This window comes from Sorex fumeus, unplaced genomic scaffold, assembly GCF_029834395.1.
Source record: "Sorex fumeus unplaced genomic scaffold, SorFum_2.1 ptg000073l, whole genome shotgun sequence".
In the NCBI taxonomy this organism is placed as follows: Eukaryota; Metazoa; Chordata; class Mammalia; order Eulipotyphla; family Soricidae; genus Sorex; species Sorex fumeus.
In genome coordinates, this window is record NW_026606130.1 from 14,253,629 (window position 1) to 14,267,660 (window position 14,032).

Consider the following 14,032-nt stretch of genomic DNA (forward strand, 5'->3'; position numbering starts at 1 on the left):
ATTCCCAGGAGTGGTATTGCTGTATCAAATGGGAGCTCAATTTCTAATTTTTTGAGAATCGTCCATACTGTTTTCCAAAAGGGCTGAACCAGTCGGCATTCACACCAACAGTGAAGGAGTGTCCTTTTCTCACCACATCCGTGCCAGCACCAGTTGCTTTTGTTCTTGTGGATATGGGCCAGTCTCTGTGGTGTGAAGTGACATCTCATTGTGGTTTTGATCTGCATATGCATGATACACTTTTAATAGGCTGGAGCGATAGCACAAGCGGGTAGGGCTGCAGCCAACCCAGGTTGGATTCTTACATCTCTCAGAGAGCCCGGCAAGCTACAGAGAGTATGCCGCCCACACAGCAGAGCCTGACAAGCTCCCCGTGCCATATTAAATATGCCAAAATCAGTAACAAAAAGTCTCACAATGGAGATGTTACTGGTGCCCGCTTGAGCAAATCAATGAACAATGGGAAGACAGTGCTACACTGCTACAGAGCTACCCTTTTAGTATTGGAAACAAAAGTTCCTAAAAGAAAAATAAGAAAGAGAACAAAAGTGTCTGACATAAAGACAGGTTGTGGGTGTAAGGTGAGTGGGGCAGGTGGGAGGGAAACTGGGGACATTAGTGATGGGAAATGTGCACTGGTGAAATGATGGGTTTTGGAATACTGTATGACTGAAACTCAAGATTCAAGTCCAAACAAGGAGATGCCATCTCACAACGCAGAAACTGGCCCACATCCAAAAGAACAATAACAATCAGTGCTGGTGCGGATGCGGGGATAAAGGGACACTCATTCATTTTCGGTGGGAATGCAGGTGGTCCAGCCTTTTGAAAAACAATATGGCCATTGTTCAAAACCACTAGATATTGAGCTCCCATTTGATCCAGCAATACCATTTCCGGCAATATACCCTGCGAGCCCAAAAACTCACAGCAAAAATGCCCTGTACAGTACTATGTTCATAGAAGCACTATTCACAATAGCCAAAGTCTAGAAATATTTGGGGAAAATCTGAATGAACAGAAACTTCTTCACAAAGAAATATAGTATCCAAAATGCATATGAATAAGTAATTAATTATCAAGGAGAGTAAATGAAGAAAAAAAATCCAATGACTTATCATCATCTCATGACGCAGAGAATACCACACATCAAAAAGCACAAAAAATGCTGAAAGGGACTCTAATTCACTGCTAATGGGAATGCTAGTTGGTACAGTCTTTCTGGAAAACATATAGATATTCCTTACAAAACCTGAAATCAGGTTTCCATATGACCCAGCGATAACTCTTCTGGAAATATACCCCACGGGGCCATAAACACAGATAAAAGTTATCTGAACTGCTCTTTTCCTTACAACACTACTCACAATATCCGTAACTTGCAAACAGTTGAAGTACCCGAGAACAGATGAGTGGATAAAGAATATATGGTACAGCTACATAATGGAAAACTGCACAACTATTAGGGAAAATGAAGTCATGAAGTTTGCTTATGCATGTAAGGACATGGAAAATATCGGTCACGGTCCTCCTGTTGTTTACTGATTTGCTCGAGCGGGCCCAGTAACGTCTCCATCATGAGACTTGTTGTTACTGTGTTTGGCATATTGAATACGTCACGGGTAGCTTGCCATGCTCTGCCGTGCGGACGAGATACTCTCAGTAGCTTGCCAGACTCTCCAAGAGGGGCAGAGGAATCGAACTTGGGTCGGCCATATTGGCTGCATGCAAGGCAAATGCCTTACAGCTGTGCTATCACTCCAGCCCATGGAAAATATCACGCTGAGTGAAATCAGTTAGAGAGAGAGGGAAAACATAGAATGATTGCACTCATTTGCGGGACATTAAAAATATTATGTGAATAATAGAACAGTAGAAACTAGAGTCAGTAAAAACTGGGCCACCATAGGAAGCTTGCTGCGAAATGGGAGGGGACTGTAATTAAGACAGAGAAGGGACCTCTGTGACAATAATAGTTAGAAATTATCGCTTTGGGCCTAAATTGAATGTTGAAAAGAAGTAAAGTATTATGCATGATATCCTTTTAGTAACAGTATTGGAAACCAGAGTTCCTAAAAGATAAATAAGAAAGAGAAGAAAAGTGTCTGACATAGAGGCAGGTTGTGGGTGTAAGGTGGGTGGGGCCAATGGGTGAGAGGAAAACTGGGGACATTGGTGGTGGAAAATGTGCACTGGTGAAGGAATGGGTTTTGGAATACTGTGTGACTGAAACTCAATCATGAACTGTAACTGGTCTCTCATTAAATTAAAATGGAGCCAAAAAACCCACCCAAAACTGAGCGTTATGACCATTTATAATGACCTCATACCTAGTATCATTATAAATGGTGAAAATCTGAAAGCATTGCCTGTGATATCACGTTCACCCAAAACATGTCCACTTTATAAAAAATAATATTGAAGCCCTTGCTACAGTACTCAGTCAAGAAAAAGATATCAAAAGGATGCAAGTTGGGAAGAGAAAAAGCCAAATTATCACTATTTGCAGATTACATGATAATATGCAGAGAAGGCACTTAAACAACCCCCTCCTAAAAGGTCCTAGAAACAATGAACAACCAATCAAATTAGTTGCATTCTTATATGCAAATAATAGATCAGAGGGAAAGGAAATGCAGTTAAACAATCTGTTCAATTCAACATAGTTTCCCAACACATCAGTTTCTAGGAATCAACAATAGAGGTGGGCATCTGTATCACGAAAACATTAAATGACCTAAGAAAATGATAGGAGACCTAATAAATGAAAAAATATTCCATGTTCACGTAGGGGAGGAATCAATATTGTCCAAATGAGCATTGTACCTAAATTTTGTTTTATAGATTCAACATGATTCCCCTTCAAATTCAAAGGACATTTTTAAGGAATTACAACAGTCATGAATAAAGTTTGTATGGAATCAAAAGAAACGGTGAGTAGGGGCTGGAGCGATAGCACATCAGGTAGGGCGTTTCCCTTGCACGTGGCTGACCGGGGTTCGATTCTCAGCATCCCATATGGTCCCCTTAGCACCGCCAGGAGTAATTCCTGAGTGCATGAGCCAGGAGTAACGCCTGTACAATGCTGGGTGTGACCCAAAAAAAAAAAAAAAAGAAAGAAATGCTGAGTGGACACTGAAAAATAAGGACCTTGGAGGTATTTCATTAGCTCCTAACTTGAAACTATAGTCTAAAGCCACAGTAATTATATCAGCCTTATACTGGAATAATAAATATAGGCTTTGTGACCTACTTGATTCAAAACCAAGTACCCAAATATATATTGCCAGATCTTCAATCAGCTCCTTTTGTCAAAGGAGATGAGAACATGAAATGGAAAAAATGATTGCCTCTTCAACAGATGGTGCTGAAAAACTGCATAAACACAAGTAAAAATATACACTTAAGATAGCTCACACCTGCCTTGTGGAAAGCGGGTTTGAGCCGGGCTCGGGGAAGCGGCGGGGACCTCATGGGAAGGGGGGCTTTGTGGGCCGTCCCCCACGCCCCACCGAGGTCGCCAGCTGCCCCCCACGAGCGGCTCTCCGGCACGGCCACGGCCCCGGAGGCACAAGGACTTAGCACAGAGAACCAGCCGCTTGGAGCAGAAAAGCAAATGGACTTGTGTTGATCCGCGCCACCAAGCCTGCCCGGAGGGGGAAGGGCGTTGACCAGCCCGCCCGCTCCTCTCTGGAAAGAAAGATGGCGGCCGCACGGGAGCCTTGTGGAAAGCGGGTTTGAGCCGGGCTCGGGGAAGCGGCGGGGACCTCATGGGAAGGGGGGCTTTGTGGGCCATCCCCCACGCCCCACCGAGGTCGCCAGCTGCCCCCCACGAGCGGCTCTCCGGCACGGCCACGGCCCCGGAGGCACAAGGACTTAGCACAGAGAACCAGCCGCTTGGAGCAGAAAAGCAAATGGACTTGTGTTGATCCGCGCCACCAAGCCTGCCCGGAGGGGGAAGGGCGTTGACCAGCCCGCCCGCTCCTCTCTGGAAAGAAAGATGGCGGCCGCACGGGAGCCTTGTGGAAAGCGGGTTTGAGCCGGGCTCGGGGAAGCGGCGGGGACCTCATGGGAAGGGGGGCTTTGTGGGCCGTCCTCCACGCCCCACCGAGGTCGCCAGCTGCCCCCCACGAGCGGCTCTCCGGCACGGCCACGGCCCCGGAGGCACAAGGACTTAGCACAGAGAACCAGCCGCTTGGAGCAGAAAAGCAAATGGACTTGTGTTGATCCGCGCCACCAAGCCTGCCCGGAGGGGGAAGGGCGTTGACCAGCCCGCCCGCTCCTCTCTGGAAAGAAAGATGGCGGCCGCACGGGAGCCTTGTGGAAAGCGGGTTTGAGCCGGGCTCGGGGAAGCGGCGGGGACCTCATGGGAAGGGGGGCTTTGTGGGCCGTCCCCCACGCCCCACCGAGGTCGCCAGCTGCCCCCCACGAGCGGCTCTCCGGCACGGCCACGACTCCAGGGCACAGAAATCAATCTCTTAACTAGCTAACTTTTAATAGAAATTCTTCCAGGGTCAATAAGTAAAATAGCAGAAATTCAAAACCGCGCGGCCGCTATTGCGGCCTCGCGACATCATTTTATTCTTAAACCAAGTTGTAGAAAGCAAATCATTTCACAACGCTGTTTCAGCATGTCTGATTGGGGGGGGGGGGTGGTGGGTCGTAAACTCTAAACAATAATTGTGCATCTTCTATCGAAATAATCTATCTAGTCAAAGTAGATAGAGTGTTAACTGGAACTCATCTGCATCATAAGAATTGGGAGGGGTGGGAGGTGGGGGTCTATTGGGGTTCGGGGTTAAAAATGAGTATTGGTAAGGGGAAATGTGTTCGGTATCTACATGACTGAGACCTAAACCCGAAAGCTCTGTAACTTTTCCCACAGTGATTCAATAAATAAATAAATTATAAAAAAAAAAAAAAGATAGCTCACACCTTACCTAAAACTCAATGCAAAGTGCATAAAAGACCTTGAGATCAGACCAGAATATATAAAGTATATTGAGGAGGACCAGCCCCGATAGAACAGTGGTAGGGTGTTTGCCTTACAAGCGGCCAACATGGCCGACCCGAGTTCAATTCCTCCGCCACTCTCGGAGAGCCGGGCAAGCTACCAAGAGTATCTTTCCCGCAGGGCAGAGCCTGGAAAGCTACCGTGAGGTATTAGAGATGCCAAACACAGTAACAACAAGTCTCATATGATGGAGACGTTACTGGGCACGCTCGATCAAATTGATGAACAACAGGAGGACCGTGACCTGTGATTGAGGAGGACATAGGCATAACGCTCTAAGATTTGGACCTCAACGGTGTCTTCAATGATATGATGGCATTTGTAAAGGCAATGGAATAAAAAATAAATGGTACTACAAAAAATTAAACAGAATCCAAACTGAACAGGTGGGATGACTTAAACTAAACGGTGTGGTATGACCAAAGAAACTAAAGAAGAGCTGGGTGGGAGAAAACATTCAGACTCAACACATGAGATAAAGATTGATTTCCAAGATCTATAAAGTACTCACCAAGATCGTCAACAACAAAAAAATGTAAAGCAGACACTTCCATGAAGAAAAGTAACAGGTGCCCAACAGAAAACTAACAGGGAAAAATTGCTCATCAGTTATTATTAGGGAAATCCAAATCAAGACAACAATGAGATGTCATCTTACACCCATAAGAATGGCACGTATCAAAAATAATTGAGAGCAATCTCTGTTGGCAGGGATGTGGTAACAAAGAAACCCTCATTCGCTGCTAATGGGAATGTTGTCTAGTCCAACCATTTTGGGAAACAGTATGGAGGTTACTCAGCAAACTCAGAACGGAGATCCTCAGCAATTCCACTTTTGGGTATCTATCCCCAGGACAGAAATAAATATTCAAAATAACATTATGCTGCATTATTGTTTGCCTAAAATTCAACTATGAATAACTTTGTAAATCATGGAGGTTTCATAAAGAAAAAGAGATTTTCTGCGTGGTAAAAGAAACACCCACTACAACTAAAGGAAGCCTAACTGAATGGCAGAAAAAATCAACAAAAATGCACTATCACATCAATAACAGGGAGAAAATAATGAACGGGGAATTCTCTGAAAAAGACAGCCAACAGCCAACAGGCACATGGAAAATGTTCGACATCACTTATTATTAGGGAATTTAAAATCAAGACCATGTTGACTATCTCACACTAGTGAAAATGGCACATTGTCAGAAATATTGAGAACAATCTGTGTTGGTGGGAACGTGGAGAAAAAGAAACAGTCATCCACTGATGATGAAAACGTTGTCTGGTTAACTTTTATGGGAAATCACTTGGAAATCCCTCTAAAGTAAGAATTGAGCTGTCACACAACACAGTAGTGCTATTTCTGGGTAGTAAAACACAAAAGCAAAAATAGAAATTCATTCACAATGGAAACCATTAGTAATTTCAGCACTTAGTACAATAATTAAGAGGTGGAATAAATTTAGGTGTCCAGAAGAAAGACAGAAGTGGAACACGAAGATATGTCATATGGAATACTGTGCATCTGAAAATAATGACAACACCATGCAATTGGCTGCGACTTGGACAGAATTGGAGGATATCATGTTAAATGAAGTAAGCCAGAAGAAGGACAAACACAGGATGACCTCATTTATCTGTAGTGCTGGACAAGGGAATGCAAGATATCAAAGAACGGATAACTTCATCACTCTTCACCCCAGGATATAGGAAGGACAAAGTCTGTTAAGGAACGGAACGGAGACGGTAGCATGAAGTCGAAGAGAAGTAACAAGGGGTAGAGATCAAGGTCCTTGGGTAGTTGTGGAAAGGAGTTATATATCTAAACCACAGATTCAATAGTGAAAACATGAGCCAGCCAATCTTAAATGTGCCTCTCAAGAAGACAGGCTGTGGATGTGTGGGAGAAACCTGGGTTTATTGGTGGCGGGATGTTTAACAGTGGTAGTGGAACATTGTATACCTGAAACTGAAGTTTGAGTGACTTTTGTAGCAAGTTCCTTTAATAAAACATAAATGACAGAGGGCATTGAGATAGTCCAGTGGACAAGGCTCTGCCTGGTGTGAGTCCAACCGAGGCTTCATCCCTAGAGTCACCTGAGCACTACCAGTACTGGTTTAGGAATGCAGAACCCAAGGTAAGCACTGAGTACCACCGATTTTGGCCCCAAATCAAAAACAAAGAGAAATTGTGACTAAAATAAATGACCTATTGAATGAGAGAAAATATTAATAAGCACACAATTGAAAAGGGCCAATGCCCGAAACAAAATACAAAGTCAACACAACTAACACCATAAAAATGCAGGGAAGTGTTGTACAGACTTTTGATGTTTCCTCAAAGAAGAGAAGGTATGTTTACCATCTCTGAATATTGGAAAATTGTACAGCAAAAGGGCAATGAGATATTACTTCTTTATGCCACTGCGTAAAAGGGCTTTGAGAATGCAGCGTAAAGGAATTCTCATTAATTAATAGTCGGATAGTTAACTGGCTCGGCTACTATTTAAAACAGTAAAGAGGTTTAAAAAACTGGAATTAAAATATGAACCAGTGATTCCACACTTTGGCATCTATCTCAAGAATGAAAAAATACATATTAATTTGAAATATATACATACCTATTTTAATTTCAGTGATATTTGTAGTAGCCAAGATGTGGAAACAACACAAATTCCCGCAAAGAGATGATTGGATAATGATATATATACATACATATACACAAATATAATATATACACACGTATGTGATATATATACATTTATATATACATACATGCACGCAAACACACAATATGATATACTATTCCAACTTGGATGAAACCAGGGGGTGTTACTCTAAGTAGAGCAAGTGATAGAGGGTATTGGAAAATGGGAGATGATTTCCTCATTTATGGTATGCAAAGAAGCAAAGCAAGGAAACATCCAGTGTCTGATAAAACCAAAGCCCTATGACTCTAACATTTGTGGGGTTTTGGTTGATTGTTGTGATACAGTAACATTGTACACCAAAACATAAACATCAATGCAGTTGTAAACAATATTATCTTAATAAAAAATAGAAGAAACAAAATCTGAACCAAATTCATTCTAGGTTACATATATAAAAGTGATTATTAAATTATATATGTGTATAAAATAGCATAGGTATTGAGAAATGTTAGTTTTATGTCATCAATTTGAAGCCATGGGTTTTAAATGCATGTCTTCGATTTGCTACCTAGGAGCTATAACAAACACTCTTAAGAATTCAATCAAACTTGCTGAGCTCTAGTTCTCCCATCTGTTAAAATTATAGTTAATGTTCAAGTGTATTTCTATGTAAAATGTTAATCAACTCCTGCATACAATGGTATATTTCATGAGCTTTGTCCCACACCCTCAATCCTTTTGTATCCCTGGGGAGCATCTGATACTGTGGCATGTGCTATTGACGAAACAAGGGAGGGGGTCTGTCTTATCTAAGACAGTCGGATAGTTAAATTAGAGAAACCTAACAGTCTAAGGCTTTTTACTTTGCTCTGATTATATAAGGTCTAAGAATACTATCAGGTTCATTAATAAATGATTAACTAAATAGGAAAAACAGGCTCCTGATCACTGATAATTTAAAAAATATTTTAGGTTCCCTAATTTACAATACCTGGGAATTTTTTAATCAAAGCTGGGTGACAACTTCTTTGCAAATAAGAGAAAACATTTCTAAGGCTCTATGACATGATTATATCTCTGTCTCTATATCTGAGACTGTATGAAGCAATGTTTGATTCTGTATACTTATTGATACTGTAGAAAATCACCACATATATAGTATCTTAAGCCAATTAATTTTCCTAAAGTTAGAAGTCTAAAATAAAGGTCTGGACAATGCTGTCTTCTTTCTACATGCACCAGAAAAGCTTCGTTTCCTTGCCTTATTCAACGTATAAGGGTCACATGATTTATTGGCTCATAGTCACTTTCGTATATAGCCACAAACATTTTATTCTGTGGTCATAACTCCTACTATTCTTTTTAATCCTTATAAAATCCTTGTTTTTTATTTAAAAAAGTCCTTGTTTTATGTACATTGAACCCATCTTGATAGTACAGAATGATCTTTCCTATTTTAATCTCATAACCCTTAACTTAATCACATCCGCAAAGTCCCATTTACATTGTCAGAACATAGCCACAGGTTTCAGGAATTAGAATACGTCCATAGTTAGAGGACTGTTTTTAATCCTATGAAAGGTACTCTGAAATATTGTTGGGATTAGCAAAATCAGGTGGTACTGTGGGATTTGTGCATTTTGGAGGGTAGGAAGATCAGGAAGAGATCACTCATAGACTGGGAAATATCATGAAGTTTGTACCCCAACTAGTGTACCCCCAATATAAGCATAATTTGCATGAAATCTAAATGCGCTAAGTATGAGATATGTGATCAAATAGAAGGGCAGCAAGATCACAAAGACGAGCAGTAAGATACAATTTTGGTAGATTGACAAGAATGACTCTAGATTCCAATTTAGTCCCCAGGTGACATTGTGAGAGCAGCATTTTATGTCAACAATCATTTGTATCTAAATTTATTTCAGAACACCTGAAAACAAATTGGCAACGGTTTGAAGGGAAAAGAAAATTCCAGAATAAGAGAATTTTAGCCTCTGTTCAAATGGAGGAGAATGAGACATAAACAAAAACCAGGGGCCTCTCAGAGATTTGAAAAGGATAATGATTTCTATGAACTTAGAGCAATTATTTTAAAGAAAGAAATATTACTAATCTTACCTCATTGCCACATTACATCCATCAATGACAATTGGCCTCAAATTGTCAGTGTTTCCCATTCCATCTTCAAGAGACAGTTCAGGGCTTGAAATTTCTCTTGAACCGGGCCCCCGAGGTACTAACAGACTCAAGTTGACCTGCATTTCTGAATCACCTTTGTTCCCCAGCCTTACAAGCTCTGCCAAAACATCATTAATAAGGGATTCTGGACCCAGATTGTTGAGCACTAACTGAATTTGCTCCTCTGCATAGGCCAACTTTAGAGCAAAATCCATCTTAGCTTGGTATTCCATTTCCAAGTCAAGTTTCCCACCCTGTAGTATGCTGCTCTGGGAGAAGCTTGGACGATCTAGACAAGGTGATCTACAAAGTTGGCGGTGTGGTTTGGAGGGAATCGCCTTTTTCTTCAGCTGAAAATCTTCAGGTTGGAAACTGCAGTCATTGTTGTTGCTGCTCTTGAGGCTCGTCTGTTCAGGATCACTTTTAGAGCTAATCTATTCTTCAAGCTCAGCATTGTCCTGCTTTGTGTTCTTTTGCTTAGCCTGACACTTCTCTTCCTTATAGGCACTCTTCTCCATTTTTGGTGTCTCCACTGCAGCTGTGGCCGTCATCCGTTCAGAGGGAAATCTCAGGTATAATCAGGTTTTTTCTTTTTAGCCTGCTTGGAATCTTCATATAGCAGCATCCCTCTGTGTTACAATGCGGTGGTGATAATGGTGAAAGAGATGGTATGATTTGGCATGTCCAGGTGTTTCCAGTTCCTACAAATAAACATATGCACCACAATCATGTTTAGAAAAATTCTAGAAAATCATTTGGAATACAGACTTTTCTTCCTAAGAAACTAAAGCTTGGGTGACGTTTTATTTTTCAGCTCATAGTGATCTAAGCTTAAGAAATATTATTAAAATGATCATAATAAGAAGCAACCCAAATGTTCAGCAACAGATAAATGGATAAATTATCTATCTATCTATCTATCTATCTATCTATCTATCTATCTATCTATCCATCTATACACACACATATACACACAATACAACACTGTGCAGTGGTAAGAAAATAAGGAATTTTGAAGTTTTTTTTTGGATGGAACTGAAGGATACCATGTTGAATAAAATATCTCAATGAGAGGGATAGATATGATCTCCCTCTCTCGCTCTCCCTCTCTCTATCTCTCACTTTTGTCCTTTGAGCCATACCCAGTGGGGCTTGGGGGAACATCTGGGATGCTGGAGATTAAATAGTATAGCAGACGTCCTACCCACTGTACTGTTGCTCAGGACCCAGAATGATCCTCTCAAATGTGGTATATAACGGAAATTAGTAAGGGAATAACAAACAGCCAGATGCAACAGAACCTCCAAACCGGTCTACAGTACTGAGCTTAGCAAAGGCAGGAGGTGTATTTGTGAGGGGTGAATATGACAATGGTGGGGAGAAGTAGATGTTCAGATGGAGGGTGTGTTATAATGTGTGACATGAATCATATTGACAGCTTCTTTATTATACTTGATCACTTGATCACTTGACTTCCCGTTAATCGTCGATTTGCTCGAGTGGGTGCCAGTAACGTCTCCATTTGACCCTGTCGCATGCTAGTGTAGCCCAATCTTTATTATAATTGCTGAATAAAAGCAAAAAAACTCAACTCGCATAAGGTGCAAGGACATTTGAGAAAGCATATTAATGCAGGGTATTGGAATCACTTCTCAAAGGTGTAGAGCTCATGCTTTGCATTTGAGAGGCTTTGAGTTCGATCCCTGACATCACATGACCCCTGCCAAACACTACTAGCACTATTGGGTCTAAGCAGCACCTTATCACCAGTCAAAGCAGTGACAGTGAGCTTCCAAGAACTGCTAGGGAGACCCCTAGAAAATTAAATATAAAGCACTAATCAGAGGCAGTTGTATTTGCTAACTCTTCCTCTCACCTACCTCATTTGTTTCCACAAGTTTGAGTTCTAACCTGCCCCAAACAATCATTTTCAATTTTAGCCTTGATACGGTCATATGTAAATGTGAGCTATTGATAACTCTCAGGGCAAGTATTCATACCATGAGAAAGAAGTAGCTTAGAAAAGTGAACAGAGGTTTTCAATATATTTATAGCATGAAACCTTTAGTTTGAGAAAGACTACTAACAGTCAGGCAAGACTACAGCCATGTGAGCACTGACAAATTCTTCAGCCAGCCTCTAATCTAAAACTAACCTACTGGGGCTGGAGTGATAGCATAGCGGGTAGGGCGTTTGCCTTGCACGCAGCCGACCGGAGTTCGATTCCCAGCATCTCATATGGTCTCCTGAGCACCGCCAGGAGTAATTCCTGAGTGGACTGCTAGGAGTGACGCCTGTGCATCGCCAGGTGTGACTCACCTCCCCCGCCCCAAAATAAAATAAGCTAAACTACCTATGTAGCAAATGGACTACAAATTTCCAGTTACAATTTAATGATTAATGCAAATAACAAAACAATAAATAGCTCTATTTAATACTTTGAGAGTGTAACATTTGAATATTTATAAACATCACATACATACAGAAGCAACGTCTTTTAATTGATGCATATGTAATGACTTCTGTAATCATTATATGCTTGAAACTTTAAAATTTTCTCTTAATGTACTAGCCAACACAGAAATACCCATTTTACATTCAGTTCTTTATTAATGTTTTACTTGCATTTCTAAGGCTGTTTCTCATATAAGTTCCAAACTATCTGACTTATATTTTATTCTCTTCAAACTAACTTCTATTGCGAGCACATTGAGATTCCCTTGCCCCATTGATTACATTTTCTTGCCTCCAAAACATTTTTGAGATACCCCTGCCACATTTATCCAAAACTCCCTAGTCATTTAGAAATAAATATATATAAAACAAAATGTATATGTTTATTTTCTTGGTAAAGAAAAGATACGTAACATTTAAATTTTTAAAAGAAATATTGAATTATCGAATCACTGTTAGATACGCAGTTACAAAGTTGTTCATTGTTTGGTTTCAGTCATACAATGTTCCAAAACCCATCTCTTCACCAGTGTACATTTTCCTTTACCAATGGACAAGATTCCCTTCCGACCCTCTTCTCCTCCGACCTCTTCGGCAGGTACTTTCCCTTCCCTTCCCTTCCCTTCCCTTCCCTTCCCTTCCCTTCCCTTCCCTTCCCTTCCCTTCCCTTCCCTTCCCTTCCCTTCCCTTCCCTTCCCTTCCCTTCCCTTCCCTTCCCTTCCCTTCCCTTCCCTTCCCTTCCCTTCCCTTCCCTTCCCTTCCCTTCCCTCCCCTTTCCCTTCCCCTTCCCCTTCCCCTTCCCCTTCCCCTTCCCCTTCCCCTTCCCCTTCCCCTTCCCCTTCCCCTTCCCCTTCCCCTTCCCCTTCCCCTTCCTTCCCCTTCCCCGTCCCCTTCCCCTTCCCCGTCCCCTTCCCCTTCCCCTTCCCCATTTTGGCCTTCCCCTTCCCCTTCCCTTCCCCTTCCCCTTCCCCTTCCCCTTCCCTTTCACTTCTCTTCTCTTTCCTTCACTTTCCTTCCCTGCATCATGTTTTACGATACGGTTATTATAACGTTAAATAAACTCATCTTCTATTAAAAAAAACTTTATGATGTATATTCCTTTACTTAACTTCAGCACTCAGTTCTTTTGCAGAGTGATCATTTCCTACTATTATTGTCATTAGGTCACTCTTGTTAGGTCACTTCTCTATAATGTCATTGTCATTATTAGGTCACTTCTCTATCTTAACACCCACTTGTGGTCAGCTTCCAACTGTGGACCAGTGCATCAGGCCCCTGTTTCTTCTGTCCTTGGATATCAGTCTCATACTATATCCCACAAACGTGTGCAATAATTCTATGTCTGCCACGCTCCCTCTGACTCAGTATGATGCTCTATCTATTTATAAGCAAATTTCATGACTCCATTTTTTCTTTGTGACTGTGTAGTCATTGTGTATATGTACTCTTGGAATTTCTTGGTTTTGAGCACTTGCCTCTCTCCAGTGAGTGCAGAAGTTCATATCTTTTATCTTTTCTATCAGCAGTTCTTCCCCTATCTATCTTCTCTTTAAGCTATCCCTGTAATTCTGAGATTATTCCTCTTGCTATATTCTAAGTATCTTGTATTTTCCTGCATTTTAACATTCTGCTTGCCATTGTCTCTACTTTTTTGTTGATGTTCTATTATTGTCTCCATGCACATTGATTTGATTGTCAACTTGCTCAGTTCTGCTACTGTGATTCACTGCTTCAG

General features: G+C 41.4%; 1 pseudogene; it reads right to left on the minus strand.

The window, feature by feature from the left end:
• The window catches only part of LOC130038123 (probable ribonuclease ZC3H12B), a 52,139-nt pseudogene extending 41,745 nt beyond the window's left edge, over nucleotides 1-10,394 (minus strand).
• Between the last annotated feature and the right edge of the window lie 3,638 nt (nucleotides 10,395-14,032).